The sequence below is a fragment of the Canis aureus genome, chromosome 28 (genome assembly GCF_053574225.1).
Source record: "Canis aureus isolate CA01 chromosome 28, VMU_Caureus_v.1.0, whole genome shotgun sequence".
Lineage (NCBI taxonomy): Eukaryota > Metazoa > Chordata > Mammalia > Carnivora > Canidae > Canis > Canis aureus.
Window position 1 is genome coordinate 28,054,450 of NC_135638.1, and position 10,494 is coordinate 28,064,943.

General features: G+C 36.2%; 1 long non-coding RNA gene across 11 annotated transcripts in view; it reads left to right on the plus strand.

Annotated features, from left to right (window-relative positions):
• The window catches only part of LOC144300581 (uncharacterized), a 264,995-nt gene extending 260,476 nt beyond the window's left edge, over positions 1–4,519 (plus strand). For all 11 annotated transcript variants that reach the window (XR_013367316.1, XR_013367323.1, XR_013367318.1 and 8 more), the window contains 2 exons: positions 1,913–1,937; positions 3,664–4,519. This is a non-coding gene — a long non-coding RNA (uncharacterized LOC144300581). The remainder of the gene's footprint in view (positions 1–1,912; positions 1,938–3,663) is intronic.
• The last annotated feature ends 5,975 nt before the right edge of the window (positions 4,520–10,494 follow it).

Here is a 10,494-nt window from a genome sequence, read left to right on the forward strand (position 1 = left end):
GCAGGGCTTCACTGGTAAGGAAAAGAGCTCTCATTTTTCTTTTCTAGGCATGTGATTGCGAAATACCTCTCCCATGGTATTAGAATTGGACAAATTTTCAACTTAACAATTTTGCTCTGCAGGGTGATTGGAGGTAAACAATTAAAAAAAAGTGTTGCCTCATGTTTTTGCTGATTTTTTAGTTTGTATTAAGTTTCAGGTCAGTCTGTGCGTACAAGCCTTATGGCACTATGGACCTGTGTACATGGAATGTCTCACAAGTACTGTGTTGGCCAATGTTTGTTACTCCTGGTTCTGAGGTAGTTTAGAGAGCAGGAAGCCTCCTGGAGTCACAGGTTTCTAGAGGGTCACTGGCACCTAAGAGAGCACTAAAAACTCCATGTCCTCATCTTATTAACTACTCTGCAAAGTGATATGTTGTCCAAAATGTTTTCAAATGGGAAACCAAATAGTTGCAACTACAGTTATGCAACCCACTCAGACTTCTACTTTCTTCATTTTGAGTGTGGGTAGAACAATATTTCAAGAAAGGACCTATTTTCTGCATGATAAATTATCATGTTAATTATTTGAAGAAAGCTTATAAACATAAATTCTGATTATGTTTCAGAAGTGGTGCTTATAAACCAAAGCATAAGAGATAGTATATTTTTTAATAGATCGTGACCACAAAAGAGTGCTCCTAAAATATAGGTATTTGTTTCTTTATTTATTTGACAGTAGTAATATTATTCTTTTATGGTGGGTAGGAGACTCCCTTCTGTGAGACACTGTAACCTGTCCCCAGTCTTTGTTGGTGAGGTTTGAGAAATCTGCTTTGGGCAGAGGATGACTTTTCTGGGCACAGTGTAACAGTGTATAGCCTCCTCTTGAAAATATCCCTTATCTCCAATAAAAATTTGAACCTACCAATCATTAGTAAATGCCTTATATAAACCCGAGAAGGATCTAGTTTCAACATATCAGGGTCAAAATAGAGTCATGTTGGAAACAGTGATACTTGACATCAGGGTTTACAAATAAATGTATTCACTTATACCTCACACTTCTTTATATAATAAGATTTGGGGTACCTTATAATAACAGGGCCACAGAAAGCTATTAATGACTTCTGATGGACACAATTCACTAGGCTTCTGAATTATTTGCCAATAACACTCTTCTGCAAAGGCACTGTGCCAACACAAAATAGATGGTGTCAATTGCAACTCTGCTCCCTCTTGCGATAAGATAAAGTAGGAGAGGGCACCAAGAAGGTCCATAAAATTGGCTCTATTATTATAGAACAAAAAAATCTGAAAAAATGAATTGTGCACTCAGTAGACCAAACCCATTGTAACACATGCAGAGTAGCACCTACCAGCAATCTAATGCTGGAAGAAAATACATAGTGAGTGATGGAAAACAGATGGAGAAGGGTGGAGACGTGAAAGGATGAAACCATTAGCAACATTCGAAGGGTCACTGGACATAGCTGGAAGTCAGTTGCATCACACCACACACCCACTGAAATAGTTCACATGGAGATCATCAGATTCTTTTCATATGTATCTGAATTATAGCAGTGTATTTTCTCTTTCACAAACACTTAGACTCTTTCAGATCACTTGAGGTTTAATTTTACACACCGAAGGCAAATTTATTAAACCACTAACTGTTCTGAACATCACCTGGTTATTTAGAAGCAGTTTGCATTGTTCCACAGTGTGTACTGGATTTAAAAGAGCTCCATACCCAGTGCTATATGAGTTTATTTTATTTAGTTGCATTAGCTTTTGATGAAAACTCAGCTTTCAATTTCAGGTGCAGCCATATGTGAATTAAATGAGTATTATGTATGTCACAGCACCTTGAAATTTAATGTGCATGCTTTAGTCACAAGTTTACCATCTCCTTTTTGTCTTAAAACCAGGTCTTTGTGTGTTCCACGAGAGCAGGTAAGAGTGTGTTGATGCGTTTCAGTGGCTACAAGAAAAACAATTGAATTGGGGGGTAAAACACTCAATCTTTCTTACTTTGTCCAAAGCTAATCATCCTTTAACAGTAACTAAAATATTAGTCTTTGTAACGTGTTAATGATGTTTGGACCATATTTTAAGAAAGTCAATAAAATGTGAAACTTTTTCAACATTTCTTTAGAGCCTATAGTTTCCTCTTTAATGCCTCGTCATTCTGAAGAGGCTGGCTGTCTTATTGCCAAATTTCCACCTCTTTTTGCCTTTGCTGGATTTAGTCAGTACAAGCCAGACCTCTAATGTTATTTTAATGTTGGGGAGGGGGTTCATTTAATTCAAATATATTTTCATTTTAAAGTTATAATGACTAAGTACACCTGCTCACTTAAAAATTAGCACCTAGTTAGGCAGTTTTCAATAGCCTAATCATCTTTTGATTGTCTCCACTTGTATCATAGACAGTTCACCTGCTCTTCATCTAAACTTAAATGTTTCCTGTTTACACGTCTGAAAACACTGAAAGATGATAATATTTAGAAAACAAAGAAAACTGAAACCTACATTCAAATGCATTATTTATATAATTATCCTGTAATTAAAGTAATTATAGTTTGTGAAAAACGAGACTTTTTTTTAATTTTCATTTAGATTTCTCATGGGATAAACTGTGAACATGTAAAAAGCACACACACACATAAGTTATCAATGATGCTATCTGAACAATAAATAAAATGTTACCTCCAGATTTAGGGATTTGAAATCTGCTTTTTTTCTTTCTGAAACAAATACACGCAGAAAGCCATTCAGTGAGTTAATCCTACAGAAGGGATTACCTAGATTGAACTTTGGGAAATCTTTAATCCTCTATAGTTTCAACAGCAACAATAAGAAAACGTCCCAGTTACACCTTGCTGAGCGATGCACTGGTGCTAAGGATAGTTGGTCATGTCATATAAATGATGAGTCTCCAGCATTTCCTACAAGATTTGGACAGTGTCAGATAAGGCCATGAGACACGAGTGTGCTTGAGGGTGTGCAGAGGAAATGCAGAATTTTCAAAGAGTCCCTGACAAGCACTCACAGTTGGATTTTCATTATCTTCAATGAGAAGGCATATCAGTCAGGTTTTTGCTATACAGTGCCATCCGCATTACTGCTTTTTATATGATTTCAAAGTGGACAGCACAGTTTGTGTCCAGTTTTTCATTCTAAATATCCTATTCAATAGTTATTCTTCTTTTCTATACCTTTAAACAGATTTTTTTTTTAAACCACAGTAAGATCACATCACACTTTGGAAGCATTAGTTTGAAAGTGAGCTAATAGATCTGGCTCTGAGACCATCTTCAGAGGCTCCTTTAAAAAAAAATACTTGGAATTGAACCACATAAGTTTTATTTTCTCTATGCTTTTGATCAAGTTTTATGGGAGGAAGTGAAAAGTGCTCAGAATATCCTCATGCAATTTTTACAGAGAGATTCTATATTCTTGTATATACCCCCACAACACTTTCCAAATACCTGGCTCCAATCCTCATGTAAGGACTCAGGTTGTCCAATTGTTGGTTCTAAGACTAGATCATCACCACTAAAGTTAAAGGGAAAGTGGATGACAAAAAAATATATATATATCTGTGGCCTCGATACTTTTGCTTTCAGGATGCATTAGTGACAGCATCCCGGTGACATCCATCTCTGATTGTCCACAGGTCCTCAACACCTGAAGCTGCTGCCTTTGCTGTCACTCATTCCTTTGTGTACTGACTTCAACAATCCTTAAATACCCAGAACAAGAGAGTAGGAGAGATGAAGCAGTCAACAATGCTACATTCCCAAACATTGACATTTTCTCAGATCGTGACCACAAGGCCTGGACTATGAAGCAGAGATGAATATCCTTTGCCAGAGGGTCAAGCTCACAGTAAATAGGAGGGCAGGAGCCTGAACATCATGAACACTTCTCCACAGAGAATCCATCCTGGATCCCTGGAATCTTGCCACTTGGAAGTCATACCTACACACACGACCTTCAAATCATCTACTTACACTGCCTGGACTCCTCCTCAGGTTAAATTATTGAACTCACAATACCTAAAAGTGACTTTCTGTGAAAATGACCTTTACCAGGAAGCATTAGTACTGTCATCGGTAGAAAAATAGCAGGTATACAAAACTATGTCATCTGAAAGAACAAATAAAGAGAAAATCAGATACTAAGGATGCTGATAAAGTTGAAGTGAAAATTTAATATATTAAACTGTGATAGGTGATCTCTAAGGAGTTTGATTTCAATTGCAGTATTATGTGCTTTTGTAAACAGCTTTTTAAAAGAGACAGAGTAGCACATAATGTTTAACACACTCAGACTACCAGTTAGTTGGTATAATCTTGGCAAAGAAAAAAGAAAATCAGTAGATCAAAAACTCCTTTTCTAAAAATACAGGTACTCTGTCAGGAAGGAAAAAATGAGAAAGTCTGGTGAATGCACATTGCCAGTAAAACAGGATAACTGTCTTCAGAAGAGAAAATATAATATGTGCTGTATTATTTTCTATAATTCAGAATAAAAACTTAGAAAACAGCTATTTTGTTTTTGTAACATATGTGTCCACTCATTCATTTATTCATAACAAAATATTTGGAGCAACTTTTATGCATCAGACACTGTTAATGTCCTTGGAAAACAAAACAAAGTCCCTACCCTCAAGGAACTTACATTCTAGTAAAGATACATTAACACAAAGTGATGAAGAGAGATTTTATAGGTTTTATGCCAGGTAGATTATATTATGGGGATACTGCTTACCAAATTCATGCCTCAAAAAGTTTCAGCGAAATAGTTTTTTAAGTTTATTTTTATGTTATGATATATTTATATTGATGCACATTTGACATCTTCCATGACATAAGGGATAGTAATGGAATGAAAAGCCATGGAAGCATAAACTACATCTAGACATGCAGTGGTCAAAATATCTGTCTAGTGTTTAATGAGATCAGATTTTATAGTCAATCTTTTATAATTTCCATGAAAACAGGACTGGCTGTCATCCTGACCCTCCACTTATTAGCTTCAAGAGCTGGTACAGCTCTTGCTACAGAGTTGGTTATTGATAAATATTTGTTAAATGAATAAATGGATGGATGGATGGATAGATAAGCCACTAGGAAGCATAAAATTAAAGTAGAAGGTCACCTCACTTTCCAATTCTAAACAAAGGATTAGTGAAGTGATTCCCTTGTCCTCAAATAATAAATGCAAGGAGAGTTCCACTGATTGGCTGAATAGTATTCATGACAATAATGTCTTGGAAGTAACAAAAGTAGAATTATATTTTGTTCAGTGAGCAACTAATACTGAATGTAGAAAAGGCCATAAATATTGGCAACGGTAAGGCAAGTTCCTAAACTATAAGTGTGGCATAGTCTCCAGTCTTGAGGAAACAATAGTCCAATTTCAGTGACCAGGATAAGACTGCAGAGATCTTAAAAGGGGTAAATTTCAGGAAAAGCCCAAGTTGAAAACAGAAGCAACACTGCTTATAAAATTAAATGTGAGAGTTGTTTCAGATGTGGTAGATGGGCTTCGCAGTGGGCCCCAAAAGAGAAGCTAAAAATAAATGTTAAGTGTCTGTTTGGAGCTTGCATCTTCTTGATGATTTTCCCAATCCTCCAACCCAAGAGCATTCTTTTCAATTCATCATCACTGAGGTCTTCATTGCATGGAATATATCTATCTCAGTCCGTGATCTTTGTAGGCTATTGGTTTCTCTGAAGTTTGGGAACAAAGCCATAGTCTGAAAGACCTTTTTCCAATAGTTCTCAATTAGTGGGAATTTACTCTGTGTTACCGTGCTGCTTTAGGTACATTGCCTCAATCATCACAACAGGTAGGGATTATATTTTACATTTTATATTTTTCTCATTTTACAGATGAGAAAACTAAATCTCAGAGAAATTAGGTAAATTGCCCAAGATGACACAGGTAGAAGTTAGAGAAGGCAAGATTCAAACCCAGGTCCACCTGACTCTGAAGTCTGCTCTTTGTCTCCATTGCTTTTCTGCTATCTCCTGAGAGCTCAGTTCCACTTTGTAGTCATTTGACCAGGACATACCGATACCCACTGGCTCTGCTCTAAACTATCTTCCCCAAATATATGAAGAGATTATTATTCATCGAAGAACAAAAAAGTAAAATCCTGGCCAAGGCCAGAACAACTTATTCCCTAAACAAGATTCTGACTTCGCTCTTGGAAGGAACTGGAGGAGAAAGAGATTTTTCTTTCCTAGTTTATCAGAAACTCCATATTCCCTGGCCAAGATAAGAGAGTGAACAGTCTCTCTTTTCACATTCCATGCACTTAAAAAGGCTTGATTTTGCATGGGACTTAGCCTGGCAAACCTACTTGAAAAAAAAAATATCTAAATGAATGTCTAAATTTAAAATCTACTTGCTCTTCCCTGATTGCTTCTGCCTAACAGAAGTCAGTGCTGGTGAATTATTCTTGCTACCTGAAATTGACATCTTCATCTCGATTTGCACATATGCGTGCATATTAATTTAGCCATTTTGCCATTTTGGGATTGTACCCAGCACACAGAGTCTTGAATCTTTCCTCCTTGGGGGTTTGGATGTGATGACAATACTGGGTGTGGAGCCCATTCATCACAAAGCACACATCAGTGTCAGTTCCATGCAGTGTGCAGGTATTTTTTTAATTAGCTTTTTCAGCTCAGAAAGAACTAATTAGGGGTGTGTACTAGAACAACGATCATCCTGAAGACAACAGATATTTCATCACGTTTCTTCCAGGGTGGCTTTGGATAAGAAGTTTGCACTTGGTGTTCTTTCTTGATTTTAGACAGCCCAGAAGAATCATATAAATTTCCACTATATATATATATATACACACACACACATATATATGTATATATATATAGTATATATATGTATATATGTTTTGTAATACATTTAAATTTCCACTATATTTAAATTTCCACTATATTTAAATTTCCACTATATATATATACATATATATGTATATATGTATTGTATCTCTATCTATGTACATATACTGGGTACTAAAATACATAAATATAGATAGCATATCCATTTCTGTTTCTTACCCAGGCTTTTCTTTGTCTATTTATTCTCTGTGATGGCTAAACACTTTGTGTATCTTCACGTCTGGCTGAGCCACTTAGAAGTCAGTCTCAAAGTCTATTTAATCAATCTGACAACAATTCGTCACCACGTATTCATCAAACGCTTACAAAATTGTCAATAGCACTACACTCAGCTGTGGGGAAAATAAATAGATGCAAAGTAAAAGTAAAAGACAAAGCTTCTGTCCAACAAGGAAGTTATTGTCTGTAATTCATGTGTTTGTATGTTCCAATTACAAAACATTACCTATGTAATTGGCCCTATTCAACTGCTTTTTACCTAACAAATGGCAAATTTGTGGTTCAATGTAACATATTCACGTATGTCATAAATATAAACTTTTTTCAATATAGATAATTTGAGACTAGGATAGAATAAAACATTAGTTGTAGGTAGAAAAAATAAGTGTGAATTAGGAATTGAAGAGTTCTGGTTAAATTGGAAATCATATTACTTCAAAAGAAGTTAACTTTATGGTGGAAAAAAAACCTTTCTTTTCTTTTTTAAAGGTTTATTATTGAGAGAGAGAATGAGAGAGAGCACACATAAGTCCAGGGGAGGGGCAGAAGGAGAGAAACTCTAGCAGACTCCACACTGAGCGCAGGGCCTGACACAGGGCTCCATCTCACAACCCTGAGATCATGGCCTGAGCTGAAATCAAGAGTCAGAGGCCTAAGGACCTGAGCCACCCAGGTACCCCTGGTTTTAAATCTGTTTTTTATCTGCTACCCTGTTATGTCACATGCAATCAAAGGATTCGAAAGGAAAAAATGCTGAGCTACAATTAGTGGACTTCAGAGAATAGCGACAAATTGATGAGTCCTAATATCACAGCACATCCATGGGTATTAAAGGACAGCTTTAGAAGTTCACATTATAGTCAGGAAATGGACATTGTAATTTGAAGGAATTCTATCAGTTGTCCACACTTATCAGCAATATCCAAATAGTTGGTTTTGTTACAAATTAGATTATACTAAATATTTGAGGATAATAACATCTACTTCTGTGCATGGTGTTCATGACACCATACTAATAAACAAATTTCTCAACATTTCTTCTGGTTATTTCCTCTTGCTATTGGGTCACAATTGCCTGGCCTAAGGCTAACAGATTATTTTACTGGGCTTCCACATTTAAAACTTGATGGCCCATCTGTTTTCCTGTTTTACTGAGCCATTTGTCTGATTAAACCCATTGTTAAACAAAACAACCCAGTATAGCAATTCAGAATGGCAGTTGTGTCAGATTGCAATTTACACCTTTAGAAAGGGATTTAGGAGAACAATATTGTTTTGACACATTCCTTTCAGTTTTAAATCTTCATTCAGATTTATGGCTTTGCTTCTTTGTTTTAATCTTGACAATATGGAGCAGTTTTAAACTGGGGGGGAAAAGTTTAATGCTCATTTCATTGTTTTAAAAAGATATAGCTTCAAAATAGTGGAAAGGACCTGAGAGACCACCATTTTATACTAACTGAAGTACAGAGTTGTTAGGACCCTTGTCCAAAAGTATATAGCCAGTGGGTGGCAAAGTCAAGGTTCCCTGACCCATGGACCTGTGATTGCTCTGCACAGAACTCCCTGTTGAAGACATTATTCTAGTTTCACTGTCACTGAGCTACCATTTTAAGTAGCAAATTGCAAGACTCACAGATTCTTCTACTTTACTTTTATAAATTCTTTATCTGATCAAAGTATTTTATGATTGGCATTTAAGTGTCTCATAAAAGGTTGCACTCTTTTTTATGGTTTTTTCAACATGTTAATGCTAGTCAAATATTACAAATTATGACAAAAATAATAATATATATCATGCCTTTAGTCATTCCATGCTGAATTCGAAGGATACTTAAATGACATATGGAGAAGAACTTTCCATCACTCTGTTCTTGCAAAATATGTTAATTTTTTTTCTTCATAAGAAAGTTGTGGGAAGTTCTTTCTCCATTTGTCATTTAAGCAGAGTAAACTTTAGGTACTATCCACTCTAAAGGCAAGAAGATGGAAGGGTTGATTTCTGGAAGTGCTAAACCCCTTGTATTTATAGAACTGTGCTTGTCTCAAAATAACACTTGTGTTGGTAAATGTTTCTTGGTTTATGGATGTTGGATTCCAGCTTCTTTCAATTTGGTCCAATAAGCAACTACTTTATGTACAGAGCAGGATTAGGCACAGAAGAAACCAACACATCATTAACATTAGTTTTCTGCTGGTTCTTTAACATGCTTCGAACTTCCTCAGTTCCAAGACATTTGTCCCTTCTGCTCCTTTCCCTGGCAAGCCCTCCTCCGTGTTGCTTATGACAAAATTCTGCTTGGCTTTCAAGGTAGACCTTAAATTGTCACTATTCTTATGAATTTTTCCCTCATATTTGTACCTTCCTAAATTTATCTGCGTTTCATTACACATCTTTTAACTTCTGCCATAATGTATAACATATTATCTTTCACTAAAATTGTATATGTGAATATATCTCCACAACTACATTTGAAGTGCCTTGAGGAAAAAAAAAAACATATCTCATTCTGTCTCCTTACAGCACCAGCTACAATGTCCTGCAGAGAAGAAAATTGTGACATATACTGGCTAAGTAAACAGACATTTATAATTATTCAAATGTCTGAGCCTAGAAAATTTTCATGTTTGTGTAGATCTAGGCTGCTTAGAAGCAATAGGCTTAAGCGATGGAGACTTGATCACAGCAAGAGAGCCCCCCATAACCCCCTGGCTGAACACAGACAGGCCCATCAGGTGACCCATCCTGAAATATCCATAGGCCCTAACTAACCAATGGGCTACCTTACAACCGGACACAAGTACCAAAAAAGGAAAACACTATAAGATCCCATACCTCCTCACCTTCTCCCTTTAAATGCAGCCCCCACCCACTGCCTTCTAGACAGTCTCCACTTTCCAGTCCTGTCCAAGTCTCACTTGTGGTGTATTGCATAAACTTCTATCTCCTTTGTTGTGCCTCAAGTGAATCCTTTCCCAGCCTTGGCCAAGGGGTTCCACCCTACCAGGTTGCCCTACATGCTATCAGGAGAGACACCACAGCTTCCAAGTGAAAATATCCCTCAACATCATTATTCATTCTCTGCTTAGACATCCGTAGGGGTGAGGTGAACAAAATTTTCTGCTACTTTTAACTTTTATTTATAACTTACCATCTTCATTTAAAACAGTACACATTGCACCATGAATGTACAACAATAAGCAAATATCAAAAAGAAACATTTTATTCAGAAATAAATTAACTGATTCTCTATAAGCAGGAAGGAAATATATGATTTTTTTTAACACTCTAGGAAAAGTAAAGTATCTAGTTAAAAGATTTTATTCCATGAGTGCCTTCAGCTTCAGCAGAT